At 35.6% G+C, this 16,651-nt stretch overlaps 1 pseudogene across 1 annotated transcript; it reads left to right on the top strand.

The window, feature by feature from the left end:
- The first annotated feature begins 11,090 nt into the window (after window positions 1–11,090).
- Window positions 11,091–16,140, top strand: LOC147549708 (ubiquitin C-terminal hydrolase 12-like; annotated as a pseudogene). The gene is made up of 15 exons (XR_015237418.1): window positions 11,091–11,351; window positions 12,058–12,146; window positions 12,725–12,797; window positions 12,917–12,985; window positions 13,101–13,211; window positions 13,699–13,754; window positions 13,839–14,016; window positions 14,122–14,221; window positions 14,314–14,385; window positions 14,763–14,828; window positions 15,261–15,326; window positions 15,434–15,520; window positions 15,619–15,735; window positions 15,834–15,908; window positions 15,998–16,140. The product of XR_015237418.1 is annotated as a ubiquitin C-terminal hydrolase 12-like (transcript).
- The last annotated feature ends 511 nt before the right edge of the window (window positions 16,141–16,651 follow it).

The following is a 16,651-nucleotide window of genomic DNA, read 5'->3' as shown; positions in this document are numbered from 1 at the left end:
TTTGGTAAGACTGCAGTTGTAATTCTATTGAAAGTAAATTACTACTAAAGGTCTTTGTCAATGTTGAACCTCTCTAGAACTCCTCCAAATAAAGCCTGCAACTAGTATTCGTAGTCAATTTAGAGTCACCATCAAATTCAATTTTCTTTAATTTGTCGACTGAGGGATTGAGAAGTCGGAACCATCTTTATCTGGTTAGTTGATTCCATCAAAGCCCTTTCAATCTCTGTCATTTCTTCGTGAACACAGACATTAGACATCAAAAAATCCATAAAAGCGGTTTTGGTTTCTTCGTTGGCAACATGGGTTGCTAGGTCTAAAATAGTCTCGATTATCTTTAATTCAATGAGTCGATCATCAATATGGAATGAAGAAAGATTGGTGCAAACGGTACAACGAAAGGTTGAATAATACTTGAAAGAGTCGATCAGTGAAGACGTGTAGGATTACAAACAAGACGCGATATACATAGTGGATCAGTGAAGATCGGACACCGCTAATGTGAGTTGGGGTCCACATTATCACACTCAGCCATCTCCTGTATTCTAAGATGTCTTCCTTCTCCTTTTTCGTCAAAGACGAGTCAGAGGTTTCTCACAGTAACAACTTTACATCCTTAATTCGCTAGCATTTTGTAGCTTATGTAACTAGTTTTCTCATTGTCTTTTCATTGTATAGCCCGTGGAGATTGTGATCTCGTAATTGTTTTCGAGTTTGATGGGATTTTTCCCATCCTTTAAAAACCCGGAGCAAAATTCTGGTCGTACATATGATGATTCAATGAATTAAAGAGAAGTTAGTGGTATTGTTCTTAATAAACATGCATCTTCCATTTAAACGAAACCCTAAACTAACATCAACAAATCAAAAGTTTGATGAATCTCCTGGGTATTAGTAGCAATCCCTCAATATACAAACTTACTGCCTCGATGAGTATTATCCAAACAAAGACAATAAAAAATAAAACAGAGGAAGAACAAGAGATGAAAATAAAAGAATGAAATTTTATTAACAAAAGTATGAATTTCAAGTTTCAGAAAGATCACTAATTGTACAATTCAAAACAAGTATTGAAATTAAAACTTAAGTGGGCATTTGAAAGCGACAAATAGGACAGTAATGACTCATTTGGAGCCAATGAGTTATACAATCAGTATGGAACATATGTGAACATGGCATCTTCGTCAATAATGAACCCCTTTCGTATTCCTCCAAACAGACGCTACAACTAGTACTAGTATTTGTTGTGGAATCACCATGAAATTTGATTTTATCTAATTTGTCGATTGAGGATTGAGAAGTTGGAACCATATTTATGTGGTTAAATGATTCGATCAAAGCCCTCTCTATCTCAGACATTTCTTCATGAACATAGATATCAGATATCACCAAATTCATACGAATCATATACTTATTATTCTTAATTCTGTCATTCTTGGATTCTTTGTTGGCCAATCGAGTTGCATAGCTAGTGATTGACTTTACTATTTTCAGTTCAATTTCTTGATTATTGACTTGGAATGAAGAGAGATTAGTACTAATAACATAAGAAAAGAGTGAATTAAACTTGAAGATATCTGGGTTAAGACAAAATTTAGTAACAGTTGCGTTTGGTTCCAATCTTGATCCAAGAAGAAACGTTTCTTCTTGATTTTCTGCTGATCTGACCAACCATTTAGTACCCTTTTTCAGTCGAATATCGAACTTGAAATTAGATGATGAACTACTAGTAGTACTAGTCTGGGTTAATTGCTCATCTGTTTGTTTCTCAAACCAAATTCGATAAGCAAGATTTTGATATTCAAGCTTGAAAGAAAGGGTATCGTTTATCATCGACATCTTAGAAAAGAAGAACACAAGAGAGAGAAAGTTGTGGAAGGAAGGAGGAGGAATTTTCAAGAAGATGATGATCAGAGAGAAAGATGAATGTTATTTGCTGGTGGGAGTCTCTATTTATAATTAGGGATTTTTGCGGTTACTTTCAAATTTGTACAAATAGAAAATAGAAACTTGTCAAATAAAAGGAAAATAGAAACTTCAAAAATAAAAGGAAAATAGAAACTTCAAAAATATGACCGTTTGTTTTCTTTCTCAAAATTAGAAATAGGATATTATCCAAATTGCCCCTTCTTTATAACTAGTTTGCTATCGATCTTCTTAATTTATGCAAAATGTTTAGATAACCCTCTTTTTATATTTTTCATTATATTTTCAATATACTTACTAATAAATCATACAAAATCTTTCCCAATTTATCCTTATTATTTTTTTCTTTATGGATTTCTATTTTATTTCTTCTAATTTTTCATATCCAACTTCATCAAAAAAAACTTCATCTTATTTCTCTCTCTATTGGTTTCTCTCTAGTGATGAAAATTCTCAAAAAATTATTATTTTTTCTTTTCAAATTTAAAGTTCTTTTATGTTTCTATTCTTTACCATATGGTTCAGTTCTGTCATCTCGAATCAATACTTACATAATCTAGTATGGGAAATGGAAACCGACACAAAAACTCTTAGTTCAACAAAAAACACAAAAACTTTTAATCAAAGATTTTGTACTATCAATCTCATTTTATCATCTTTCTACTTCTTCACCATATGTTCCAGGATGGAGGAAAACTTTAACTCTTTACACAGATCAAGTCAAACTGGTTAAAATATTTCAAAAACTGTATTTTTCTTTTTGAAGCCAAGGGAACCATTTCCATTAATAAGTGATAAAATCACATTATTTATATGGATGATACATCATTCTTATTTCTCTCATCTGAAAACTTTATGAGAGTTACATACCTTTAAATGCAAAGTGCCTCATGAAGAGAAAGAAATGGGACTAGACACTGACTCAAACAAAAGACTCTAAATGTCGACAAAAGATCCTAAAGATCGTGAATGAAAAGACCCTAAAGGTCGACAAAATATCACAGTAAAATTTATAAAAGAACCACCGCCTTGTTGCCGGAAAACCGTCACCGGAAAACCGCCGTTGTCGCCAGAAAACCGCCTCCGTCACCGGAGAATCGTCACCATCACACCACCATAGAAATCACATTACCACCACACCACCTTCACGAAGCACCACCCGATCTTGCCATAGAAAACAAATCAACAAAAACAACCTTCAAACAGATCTGAAACTTCAAATTACTATCAACAACCCTAATTTTGTTCCAGAAAACTTGCATTATTGATATGATTATTACCCAAGTAGATTAAAAAACCCTTTCAAATTTCAGTTGAACTTATCACTTTGAGAACTTCATAATCTAAGGGAGAGAACCCAACTTCAAACTCTCTCTTTAAATGAACATTGGTTTGGAGTAAGTTGTTATTTTTAGATGAAGACAGGGAAAGATGGTTGTTCTTCACTGCTTGGATTGAGATAAAGACAGGGAAAAAGACAGATAACAATTGATATTTTGGGGTGGAAGGAAAAGGAAGGCTATGAATCTGACCCAAAAGATTATTAATGGAGGAGAATTAACAACAAAGGAAAGAAAAAGAGGAACCGGTGAAGGAATTATCCTTCGTCGGGAGAACGAAACACAGATATTTCAAAAACTGTATTAATAGCTGGTGATTGTCAAGATTCAAAGTGTTACCCATCATACTAGATTAACTATCTAATAAGTTATTTGGTAATGCAGTTAAATCTGCTCCATTTCCAATTGATCATAAAATGAAAATTATTTAATTTTAATTTAAGATGATCAGGGTCGATCATGATTTTTTTGAGGCCCCAAGCGAGTTAAGCATATGTGGCGCTATACTTTGTATGGGTGAGTATGAGGTTTAATTTTTCAAAACTTCCTAAGCCAATTCTTTGTAACAAATTATTGATCAATTTCTTAAACTCCGACTATTTGTAGTCCATACAGGTTTGCACATAGTAAATTTTACACAAGTTCACACATATAATGTAAGATTCAGACCCTACCCGAGTTCACTTATAGATGCACACGTTTGCTCAATAAGACAAGGCTTGGAAACTATCCATATACGCTTTTAGCCACGACGGACAAGAAATTCGAATCAATTTTGTGGATACAAATAGTATAACAAATTATAAATATGTATATTATTTTTACTAAACTTGTGTGAAAAATCTTACATAATTCTTATGAACCATGAAGTCTTTGAAATCTAACTGATGATTTTGCAATTCTTTGGAGCAAATATAATTGAAAGTCCCAGAGAGAGAGTTTGTGTGTGTCACTGGCAAGTAAATGGTTGAACCAATTTTTTGTAGAGTTGTTTTAGACAAAGAGATGTTTAGAGTAAAAAGACAAGGAAGAAACTTGTTCAAATAGAAAAGGTAAAAAAAAAGAAGGAAAATTAATAAATTGAGAGTTAAAGTTAATTAAAAGAATTATGATTTAGGGCCAAATTTGATTGATAGATAAATGTAGGGGCCAAAATTTAACAATAATTTATAGCTATGGGGTAAATTAGAATTAACTCTTTGTAACCCTCGTGCAACCCAAACGCTAATACGGGATAGAACGGTCCACCACCATTTGGTGCAGCGGTTGGACATTCCTCTTAAGTCCATGAGCTCGTGGGATTGAGTCTCGGCAGAATCAGTTTACCATCAAGATTTATCCCGTGTAATTTAGGCAATCTATAAAGTAAATAATATAATAAATTTGTCGGGCTTTATGCCTCTTTCATTATGGTTTAAATTAGGCGGTTATCTTGCTCATCACATCTTCTTGATGTACCAATGTCTTGTAACGACTAACGTAGATCGTAGTCGATTTCTAAAAAAAATACGGGATAGATTGGTGGATTTTCTTATGGGTTTGGAAACATGAGGCCCACTATTGGTTATCATTTGGACGATCTTCCCTTTATAGGCACCTCCGATTTTTTTTTGAAATCGCGCGAAACTATATTTCCTTCATAAGTGATACAATCACAGATTTACATGGATAAATTCTTATTCTTTTCGGTTCAGCGACATGAGAGTTACATAAATAAATTCTCAGAACTTCAAATGTAAAGTACCTCATAAGATGAGAGAAATTGACTAGACTCTGACGAAAAAAGAAAGAAGAAAGATGAAAGGATCCTAAAGATCAAAGATGAAAAGACCCTAAAGGTCACCAAAAAACTAAGACTAAAAAATCCCAGCCGATTGAGCCACCACCGCCATTACCCATAAGTCACCGTCTCCACTGAAGATCCACCCAATTTATTGTACTTCAGATAGGGAAAACAAAATACCCTCTCTTCTACCTAGGTGTGTGTAGGCACCTCCGATTTTAAGAGTTTATGAGGCCCCAAATTTTGGTGGCCTAGGGCCGGCCCTGTCAGCACCAATGGGATGTGGGTGTCGATGGAATGATCTGTGTGATTGGACATGAATTAGCTGAACGAAGTCCGAAGCCATTAGTGAATGCTTGGTATGATCCAACTGTTCCGACTGAAATTGGGGAATTGTGTGAAGGATTGAATGGAAATGGTGGTGGTGGTGGTGGGTATATTGGACAAGTGATGAGAGATGAAAGGAAAAGAACATAAAATTTGAATGCATAATCATGGTACTTTACTTTCCACCACTCCCATTTGCCCTAGAATTAATTATCGTGTTCATACATTATCTAAGATTAATTTTAGGTCTTAAATTTGAGCAATCTGGACTTATATATTATATGAAGTTCATTTCACCTCACAGATCATGAATACTATTAGAAATTTGACTAATCTGGAGTTATATTGAAGTTCGTTTGACCTCACAGATCATAGGCATGCACATTGTGATTGTGCTTATTATGTTTTAGGAGAACCTCTTTTCTCAAGTGCTGATCTGAAAAATCAATAATTGATGTTCAAAGTACAATTTCAGAAAGAAATGTATTTGTTAGTTTTGAAAAATAAGATGGTTTTTGTTTGTGGGGTAACTGAAATTCTTTCTACTCAGAATTCATTAACAATCTGTGTTTTTAATATCAGGCAACTGACAATACAGGGAAGCTTTTAGAACAGGCAGAGACAATTTTGATTGGTAATCCGGTGCTACAAAAGTCAGAATTTCCAAATATGATGCCACTCGACAACAAAGGTAAAATGATTGGTGGAAAGGCTATGTATCGTCTTCAAGAGCGACGTCCTGGTCTGGGTCGTAAAAGGGCTAAGTCCTCTTTGAAGCCTAAAGCGAGGTATATTAATTCGATCTTTTAACTCGGAAAGTAGATATTCTTAGTTGATGGCTGTTTTATAATCATGTATCAGTCAGACAGATACATTTTCTTTCTCAATGTTCTGAGTATGTCCTTGTGATTCATGTTAGGAAGACTCCTGGCCATAAACATCGTTATTATTCATCAGTATTTTCTGGTAATGATGAGGCTCTCTCTCTTTAGGAGAGATTCCTGAGAAAGTTAACCCTAGCCAATCTAGTAAGCTACTATAAACGGTAAAACCAGAGATGAGCAAAGGAAGACAGAGCAAAAGGAAACACCTAGCCAGGAACATATGGATGATATTAGAGAAGGTCGTATAATCACCAACTACAAGCACCTCGTTCTTTTCAATGCAACAACTAATTAGTTTGGACAAGTTATGTCTTCCCGACTTGAAGAATCCGCGAAAAAGAGATGTTAAGGCATCAATTAAGAAGTTGCATAAGCGAAGGAATACTTTATCCGATATAGATAATAACATTAGAAGAACAGTAAGTAGATCATCCAAAAATAAATACCATGTCAACGAGAGCTCCATGTATCAAGGGGATCCATCAAGCTCACCAAAGAGTCCGCGTTCTTCAATGTCTTTGGTCAAGAAGAGTATCTCGTAGATGGTTCCACGTACCAGTCCATTCTCATTTCGTGGTATTGAGAAGCTTGTGATGGAAAATTTGACTAGTCCACTTTGCATGCCCGCGGATGAGAACCCAAATAAATTTGGCACTGACATGGATAGTGGGATCAATGCACCTGACTGTGCCTCTGTCAACGAGGTATTTCGCCTCAAACTTTCATCAATGACTTTGTTTGGTGGACTCTCTTACTGATTCTAATTTTCTGATGCGGGCCACAGATTCAAGATATGCAGCAGTAAATCCAAGCTTCTAAACAACAAGAGGTTGGTCTTGAAGGTTTGTCCATGAGAAATATGGATTGTAGTGGGGGGTCAGTTGGGTTCCTCCCTCATCTGAGATTTCTATTCTTGAACTTTACTTAACGCTGAAATGAATCACCTTTCATTTTTAGCTTTATTTATTTATCGTGGACTTTATGTGGCCCTGAGTCTACTTGTCCTATTGGCTCATTGATAGACGTATTTTACTGTCACATTGTGACTCCCATAGTATCTAACCTCTAGGAGAAAGTAGCTTTGGAACAGCAAGAGCATGTCATTGAAAGTTTACCTTTAGGAGATACAGGTTGCAGCGGAAGCCCACTGGGTACGTTAGGTTCTCTATTCATACTTATTAATTTAATACTTGGTATGATTTGCTATTAGCTTAAAAAGGTTACTTTGTGCTACCATGAGTGTTTTCTATTTTTTTAGTTTCCTTACCTTTTTGTTTTTATCTTTTTTGTTACTATAAATTTTTTTATTTACTTGCTTATTTTTTTATCCTTGTATTTGTTTAGTTTGTTTTATTTGATAAAGCAAGTATTCTCAAACATCTTTTGAATCATAGATTATTACTGTCACATGAAAACTTAGGGTCATTTGGATATGAAAATAAAAATTTTCTCATGAGAAATTCAGTACTTTCATTGTGGCCCCTCCTACCTCATCAAAGCCTTGATGTCTACCAGACCTTAAAAACTAGGAAAGGAGAACTCTAATACGGAATGGGGTCAAATTCGAGCTACATATATATATATATATATATATATATATATATATATATATATATATTTGTATGTGTGTGACATGTGTCCGTGGGAAAACGTATTCTCGTACCAAACCTTTTCTATTCGCCATACCTGACACCACCTTCCAGTGTCAGATACCGATTTCTTGTTCTCCTGTCCTTGTTATGCAGATGTTTTATGATTATCTAGTTTGTTTTAGAGACATCCACTTCTTTAGTAATCGGTGTTTCCAGTGCACACCAAATTTGATGGTTAAAACTTCAACTTAGCAACTTTTCTACTTAGGCTGATCTGTTCATGCATTATGCATCTTCACTGTCCAATTTTCGCTGCTCTTTTGGGTCTCAGATGGTTGATTATATCTCCATGAGATTTTTAGTTTTCTAAATATCTCGCTTTAGGCTTCTACAGACGAGTTTGTGCTTTTCTAAATATCAGGAAGCTTCTGCACTGCCTTCGAAAGAACAAATAAAAAGGAAGCATCATCCCAGAATAGACCAAGAGAGGTTTCTCCGCAGAAAAGTCTTCAAGGTGCTTACTCATGCATTAACTGCATCTTCCGTGTCAAACTTTTATGCACCACTTGAAATAGTTATTATAACTTTTCCACTTATTGAGTTTTAGTTCTTTTGGATTAACATTGACTGGTTTTCAGATGCTGGGACTGTTGTAGAATGTGGGGTGAGAAAAAGCACCAGAATCAAGACAACACCATTAGAATACTGGAAAGTTAAGCGTTTCTTATTTGCACGAATACATAAAAGTAGGTTTTCCTTCTCTTACTTGGATATGATTTAAGTTTTCCACATCTTATTTTTTTAGTATTTACTTTGTTTTGAGCTCTTCGATTAATGACACCTCTAAGTTGCACTCAACAATAACTACTTCTTAACTATTTTAGTTAGAGAAACCCTTTTGGTTCATCTCTTTCACCTTATCATTTTTATTCCTCTGTCAGTGTAGTGATAGTAGTTTGTCACACAATTAATAAGCGTCGTATTATTTTTTGCAGACGACTTAACAGTACTTGGGTTGAAGTACGAGTCTCCATCAAGGAGCAAAAAAGAAAAGCTGCTTTGAGACTGAAGTCTTTTGTTTCAGACGAATATAAAGAGCTTGTCAAAAAAGTAGCATTTCATTGATCTCTCTCTCTCTCTCTCTCTCTCCTTCAAATTGAGGCATCCTATTGGGAAGTCTTCTTCGTCTGTTGTTCATGGTCTCCTGAATTTCTACATTGGTTGTCATAGAATATAAGAGAGAGAGAGAGAGAGAGAGGGAGAGAGGTTAGGGATGGTGATGTTGCTAAGGTTTAGTGGAATAGAAGACAGAAAATTGAAAATACTTGTTATGAATGAAAAAGAACATAAAAGAAATATCTATATTGAAAACAAATACTCTACAAAACTACAATTCCTCGTCTCTTTTTACAAAATTGGGAAAAGAACAAAGAATAGAAGACAGAAAATTGAAAACCTCAAATCGTACTACAAGTGTTGAGGAACTCCTCTTCCCATCCGGGTAGAAACTGATCGAGGTTATGAGATTCTTCAAATGAGAATGCATCAGGATCAAGAAATGAAGGGTGTCCATTAACCAAATCACTCTCAATTTGTGAAGAAGATGAATGTGGATCATAATTCAAAATTGCTTGCCAATCTGGATCAACATCATCTTCAATACAAGGGTTTAAGAAGGAATCAGAACCCATATCCTTCCAAATTTCATCATATTCATCCATATCCATGCCTATATGTTTCAGCTTAGACTCCAATGTTCCATGACAATACTTCAAAAAAGCAACTTCATCATCATCCTCACTACTACTGCTTGTTGTTGTAGTTTTAGGTTTAGGGGGGTTTACAAAATCACAACTTTTTTCAATGATTTGATCCATCTTCTTGGATTGATGAGCTGCTGCTTTCTTATTAGGTTTTAAATCAGATGAGGACCCAGAAGACTTGATGTATTTCTTCCTCCGATCATTAGGAGGAGTATTTTGTTGGTATCTTTGAAGGATGGGAAGAAGTTGATTTTTATTTGGAGGTCAAGTACTACTAAGAGAACCATCAGGAGCAAAAGAGATGAAAGCAACATCAACACCACAAAGAGTAGATAACTCAAATGTTTTTGATTCATAACTCTTCTTCTTCATACCAGACTTCTTCTCTTCAACATTATCAGCCCTCTTTCTCTTATTATTAGGGTTAGGGTTAGGGTTCATCATCATTTCTGATCTTGAATAAAACAGAGACAAATTAGCAGAGAAGAAAGTATCTTTAATGATTGAAAAGAGAGAGGAAGAGATTGAGATGAGATTAATCAAGTTGTTGATGGATAATGAAGGGGTTGATATCTTGGTAGTGTGGGTTAGTAACCGTTAAGAGTGAAGGGGCAAGAGATGAATATCAAGTTCTTGATCAAGAAATAGAGATTGGGTTGTTCACTTGGGTGAATTTCTAGAGAGAGAAAGAGAGATGAATATCAGGTTCTTGATTATGAAGAAGCACTGGTGGTGGTGGAGTGGATGGATACTCCTCCTATTTAATGAATTAGAAAAAGTAACCGTTAGACACAGAGGTGAAATTTGAATATTGAGCCGTTGCCGCCTGAATATGTTCGGGAAGCAATATCAGACGTTGATTCCATTCGCGCGTGCATAAGTTACCGTTAGGGTAGTGGGAGATTAACTTTGAAATTCTGAAGAGTAATAGCAGGGAATTCTTGATTCATTCGGACTAAATCCGCGTGAATAAATTGGGGAAGTAATATCAGCCGCTGATTCCCTTCGCGCGTGAATAAGCTTGGGAAGTAATATCAGCCGTTCAATTTCTCTTCTTTTCTTCTCTGGTGGTAAATAATTATAAGGGTGTGTTTGTTTGGGTTACAATCTTGGCTTCCTATTCAAGATACATCCCTTAGCATAAAACCCTACCTGTGTCCGAGCAAATAGCAACGTCCCTATTTCTTACGCTCAAAGCCTCAATGTCTGCGATGTTACAGATTAGATTGAAGAAAGAAGAAGAAGAAGAAGATCAGCTGTACTAGTAGTATTAGTAGGTTTAAATCGTTTGACAAAACAAATACTAATACTGATTTGAACCAATACCTCTAGGTTACACGGAATGAGGATCTTCTTGAACAGATAGGGAAGAACATTTATTTTGATCTTGTTGATCAAGACAAAGTCCGCAGTTTTCAAGGTAACATCTCGTGATGTTGTTAGATGTAATCTTTACCCTAGTATTTAGTATGGTAATGGGGATGCAATCTATTCTTGTACCAGTAAATTCGTTTCAAGTAATTGAGTTTGATTGGATTAACAAAAACAGCTTCACATTTGTTCAAAGAATTTGTGATATACACATTTGTTCTCATATTGGAAGTTTTGGGCAGGAGGAGTTGGCAAAAGAATTTGGTGTACCTGTCCAACTTCAGCGTTTTTGGTTATGGGCAAAGCGTCAAAATCATACGTATCGTCCTGATCGTCCACTCACGCCTCAGGAGGAAACACTATCTGTAAATACCCTGCAAACATACGTATCGTTCTGATATTTGTGCAAAATGCTCTTCCGAAAATGTCTTTTCTGTGGCTTGTGCTAGTTCAAAAGGAAAGGAGTGACTGGTTTTTAGAGTTGGTGATCTGGTAGAAAATCCACATAGAGCTTATAGTATTTCATTGTGGCATTGTAGGTTGGACAATTGAGGGACGGATCTAGTAAGGCTCACAATGCAGAACTAAGATTGTTTCTCGAACTAGAGCTTGGGCCGATAATTATTGTTTCAGAATCTAATGCTAATATATCGTTTATTTCAATGTTTTAAAGTACGTTTTTATACCTCAAGGCAGTTTGCTCTCACAAGGCTAGGGCGTACGCCTCGATGCGTAAAGGGCATAAACTATCTTTTTGTATGGAAATAGGATATCAACTATGTAAACACGACACTTGATGTAGTATTTCTACTTTACAACCATAATATAATGTCCCAAGTGTTTAATTAATACCCAACATCTCGAAAATAACATGTGACTTCGTATGCACATGTTTTATTCTCGAGTTCATATACGTACGCCTGGAGGCATCATGTGACCGCCTCGTGCGTCGATGCGTACACCTCGAAAGCTCATTACAACTTTGGTTTCTTTAGATGATCTTTCTCATTTCTAGTCCCTAGATTGGGATTTGTCTTCCGTTAATTTTACTGACTTCATTACAAATCGCAGGATTTGCAACCCATTCCTCCGACTGATAGGACAAAAGAAGATATTCTGCTTTTCTTTAAAATTTATGACCCTGAAAAAGAAGAACTCAGGTTTGCAATGAGTTTTAACTTTCCATACTTTTTCTTGGATTAAATTTACTTGCACTAGTGTTATGAAGCATTTCTTTAGTATCAGGTTTGTGGGGAGGCTCTTCCTGAAGGGTAGTAGTAAGCCCTTAGAAATCGTCAAAAAGCTTATGGTGTGTTTGGATGGCGGAATCATGAATCCGCGGATTCATGAGTCCTTGGGATTCATAATTCCACGGATTCATGAATCCAAGTAATATTTTTTGGCTTGTTTGGCAACTAAGAATCCTATGATTTATTATTATTTGAGTATTTTTAAACGTCTTTAGAAAAAAAAATGATTTTTGAAAAAAATAATGATTTTGAAAAAAATAATGATTTTGTAGAAGGAAATATTTTTTTGTTGATTTTTTAGTTTGAAATTTAGGTTCATTAATCCAAAATCCTAGCAAATCCTAGGGGGTAGGGTGGGATTTTGGTCCAATACAAATTTTGGAATTAGGAATCCTTAGGATTCAAGAGTCCTAGGATTCTTGGTAGCCAAACAGACCAAGGATTCATGATTCCTACCAAATTCCACTTTTGGTAGGAATCCTACTCAGGAATCCTGCAACCAAACACACCATTAATGAACTGGTTGGATTCGATCCGGATGATGAAATAGACTTGTATGAGGTCAGTCTTCTTTAATATTTGATTTGTTATGTCGTTCATGATAATGCAAATACTCATTTTACAAGCACCATATCTTGTTTACATTGAAAGCATCTGATGGCGTTATCTTCTGACTGCAGGAGATAAAGTTTGAGCCCTCAGTCATGTGTGACCCCATTGACAAGAAAGCCACTTTTCGCTCTAGCCAGGTAATGTATGTAGCAAGTGATATACCATTGCAGTTCCACTTTTCGCTAACTTTTCTCTCTATTTACTGTTTAATTGTAACTTGTCTTTGCCTTTCCTTTATGATTTGTCTTGCAGCTTCAAGACGGGGATATAATATGTTTCCAGAAACCCCTTCCCGATGAAAAGCGGCCACAATGCCGATATCCTGATGTTCCTTCTTTTCTGAAATATGTTCACAATCGTCAGGTACATGACACTGCATTTCTTATTATGCTAAAACTAAGATATATTTTGGCCTGGGTGATGTGTGGTATTAATCATCTGTATGCGGGTGGGGACATAGCCATAAACATGATAATACAAATGAAAAATCAATATACTATGTATAAATTTGTAAAAGAATTGGGTGAGGTGGTGAAATGTTAACATTTGAGCAGAACAAGAAAAAGAGATTGTTAGCCTTTTGAGCATATACTAGCTTATTTGATGTGTTAGATGTTTGGTTAAATCTGTATACCTCCTTATTGCTGCATTCTGACTAAATAATGTGATATCAAATGAACTGTGCAATAGAGTGATCTAAGAATATCGCCTATTAAAAAATACAAGGGGTCGCATTTGGGGCCCCTTGGATACTTCAAATCCTTTCAGAATTTGTGTTCATAAAATTTCTTTTATCCGTTTGACTTTCCATTAATATGTTTTGAACACTTCATGTATATTTCTCCATTAGGTTGTCCACTTCCGATCGCTGGAAAAACCAAAAGAAGATGATTTCTGTCTAGAACTGTAAGTACCTAAAAGTCCAAAAAAAATGCTTTTCAATGATATTTGGTATTATGGTTTGAAGATTCTTATTCATGTCAATGTCAGGTCCAAGGTGTTAACTTATGATGACGTCACAAATAGAGTTGCTCGCCATCTCGGTTTGGATGATCCAACCAAGCTCAGATTTACACATCATAATTGTTACTCCCAGCAACCCAGGGCTCAACCCATTAAGTACCAGGGAGTGAATCATTTGTCTGATATGCTTGTTCACTTCAATCAGGTAGTCAATCATGTCTACCTAGCCAGGTTCTGGGCAAAAAATAAATGTTTTGGTTCAAGTAAATTTGTTATGAACTGAAAATCTTTCTGGATGTGTTATCAACAGACAACTGATATACTTTATTATGAAGTCCTGGACCTTCCTTTACCTACTTCAAGGTTTAAAAACTCTGAAGATTGCTTTTCATCATGCAAAAAAGGATGACGTGAGTAAGCGTTTAACATTGATATTTGATTGTTTGGCAATGTCGAAAATTTACTATTGTGTTTATTATCCGTTTTTATTTGTGTCCCTCAGGTGGTGACTCATAGTATTAGACTTCCAAAGCAGAGTACAGTAGGTGATGTAATTGATGTCTTGAAGGCTAAGGTAATTTTAAGCGGTCATACTCTCTCACTTTGTTCTGATTCTTTTCCAATGTTATTATGCAGTTTGATAGAAAAGTTAGGCTTTGAGCCTTCAGCCAAGTGGTATTAAGCTTCGATCTGTGTATTCATTTCTTTAGAGTTTCACCACAAATGGAAGGAACCTGTCTTCGAATCGTTATATGGTGTGTCTATGTCTTGTTTGTTCACAAAACATCATTACTTGTTTCTTATATTTTATAGCTGAAATACAACTTTAGCTAGGATTGGAGTAACTTCAGTTTTGATCTATGTATCTTGCTTCCTATTAATCATTTTGCTCAAACAGAAATCCAAGTATTTGACTGAGGAAAATGTACTCGTGTAAACATTCTGAAACAGGTTGAGCTCTCCAACCCTGATGCAAAACTTAGACTGCTTGAAGTGTCCTGTCACAAGATCTATAAGGTAATCTTTTGGGTCGTCTAAATTTTTACGTGGACCCAAAAAATGTGTCATATTGACTTTGTTTAACCTGATTCCTTAAGTAAGTCATTTATTCGTTACTGAAAGACGTTATGTCCTGATTCTTGAGTAAGTCATTTATACGTTACTGAAAGACTTTACGTTCTTTGCTTGGCCATTTAAATACGTTGATGACACTTCTTTGGAGATGGAGTGGCTTGAAATTGAGTTAATTTATTTTGCCTCTTATGAGAAACTGTAGTTATTTCAAGGAACTGTAATGGTGCAATGTCTTCAAAAGAAATTAAGCTTGTTGTAGGACTACCTCACCCTTTTGGGACTTGTAGGCTCAAATTAATTATCTTCAAACTGAACAGGACTAGTTTTGTGCATAAAATGCTTTGATGTGCTTAATTTGCACTGAAATCTCTGCAGGTTTTCCCGCTCAATGAAAAGATCGATAATTTAAATGATCGATATTGGACATTACGAGCAGAGGAGGTAAGTTATTAGCAGCATTCTAAAATATTCTTTGAGTTTGTTTCCTTGACTTGAGCTTGACATTTGTTTTTCATGCATGCTAGTTGTTTCCTTGACCTTCACAACAGATTCCCGAGTAGGAAAAGAACATGGGTCCTTATGATCGTCTGATTCATGTTTATCACTTTACGAAAGATGCATCTCAAAACCAGATGGTAAACAAATACTAACTTAAAAGAAATTGTAATATCACTTTTTGTCCAGGTAGCATACCCTACTGTTTGAATTATCAATTATTACGTGGCCTCAACAGCAGGTTCAAAATTTTGGGGAACCCTTCATCTTGATCATCCATGAAGGAGAGACTTTAGCAGAAGTGAAAATGCGAATACAAAAGAAACTGCAGGTCCCTGACGATGAGTTTGCTAAGGTATTAAACGTCGTTCTGCAAATACCTTTTTTGCCGATGTCAGCTTACGATTCGATAAACTGATGTACTGATATCGTGGTCTTTAAACTTCTCATCAGTGGAAATTTGCGTTTCTGTCAATGGGTCGACCCGAGTACCTTGAGGATGCGGACATAGTTTCCACTTGTTTCCAGGTCCGTCTGGCTGAACTTATTGTTTATCTTCTGTTTTTTCTTCCAAGATTTATTTTGAAGCAACGACTTACCAATACTTCTCATTTCAGAGAAGAGCTGTTTATGGAGCATGGGAGCAGTATCTTGGTCTGGAACACCCTGACAATGGCCCCAAAAGAGCTCATACCGCTAATCAGGTAAACTTTCATCAATGACAAAGAGAAAGAGATGACAGCAACTTGTGTTTTCATTAATCAGAGAAGAACTTAACAGTACTTGGATTGAAGTAGGAGTCTCCAGCAAAGAGCAAAAAAGAAAAACCTGTTTTCAGAGTGAATTCATTTGTTTCAGACGAATATAAAGAGCTTGTCGAAAAAGTAGCTTTTCATTGATCTCTTTCCTTCAAATTGAGGCATCCTATTTCGAATGTCTTGTTCGTCTGTTCATGGATGGTCTCCTGAATTTTCCACATTGGTTGTGAAATCGCATGTTTGTTAACCTCTATAAAGTAGCTTTTCATTGATCTATCTCCTGAATTTTCAGTGTATGTATCTGAATATGGTTTGAAAGTTGAGGTTTTGGCCACATGCTCAACTAATGTTTGTCCTTCCACTTGAATACAAGAAATCATGGAAAAGAATTATAATAATCGCATCTTAACAATGAAAAAAAGAAACCCTAAAAAGTATTTGTATTGAAAAGCAAATCTACTACAATCTCTCCTCTCTTTACAAAATCAAATTGGAGACATCCTCCTCCCAAAT

The sequence above is a fragment of the Eschscholzia californica genome, unplaced genomic scaffold (assembly GCF_041429995.1).
Source record: "Eschscholzia californica isolate CP2 unplaced genomic scaffold, dmEscCali1.0.p SCAF_3, whole genome shotgun sequence".
Taxonomy (NCBI): domain Eukaryota; kingdom Viridiplantae; phylum Streptophyta; class Magnoliopsida; order Ranunculales; family Papaveraceae; genus Eschscholzia; species Eschscholzia californica.
This window is presented reverse-complemented; position numbering and strand designations above follow the sequence as displayed.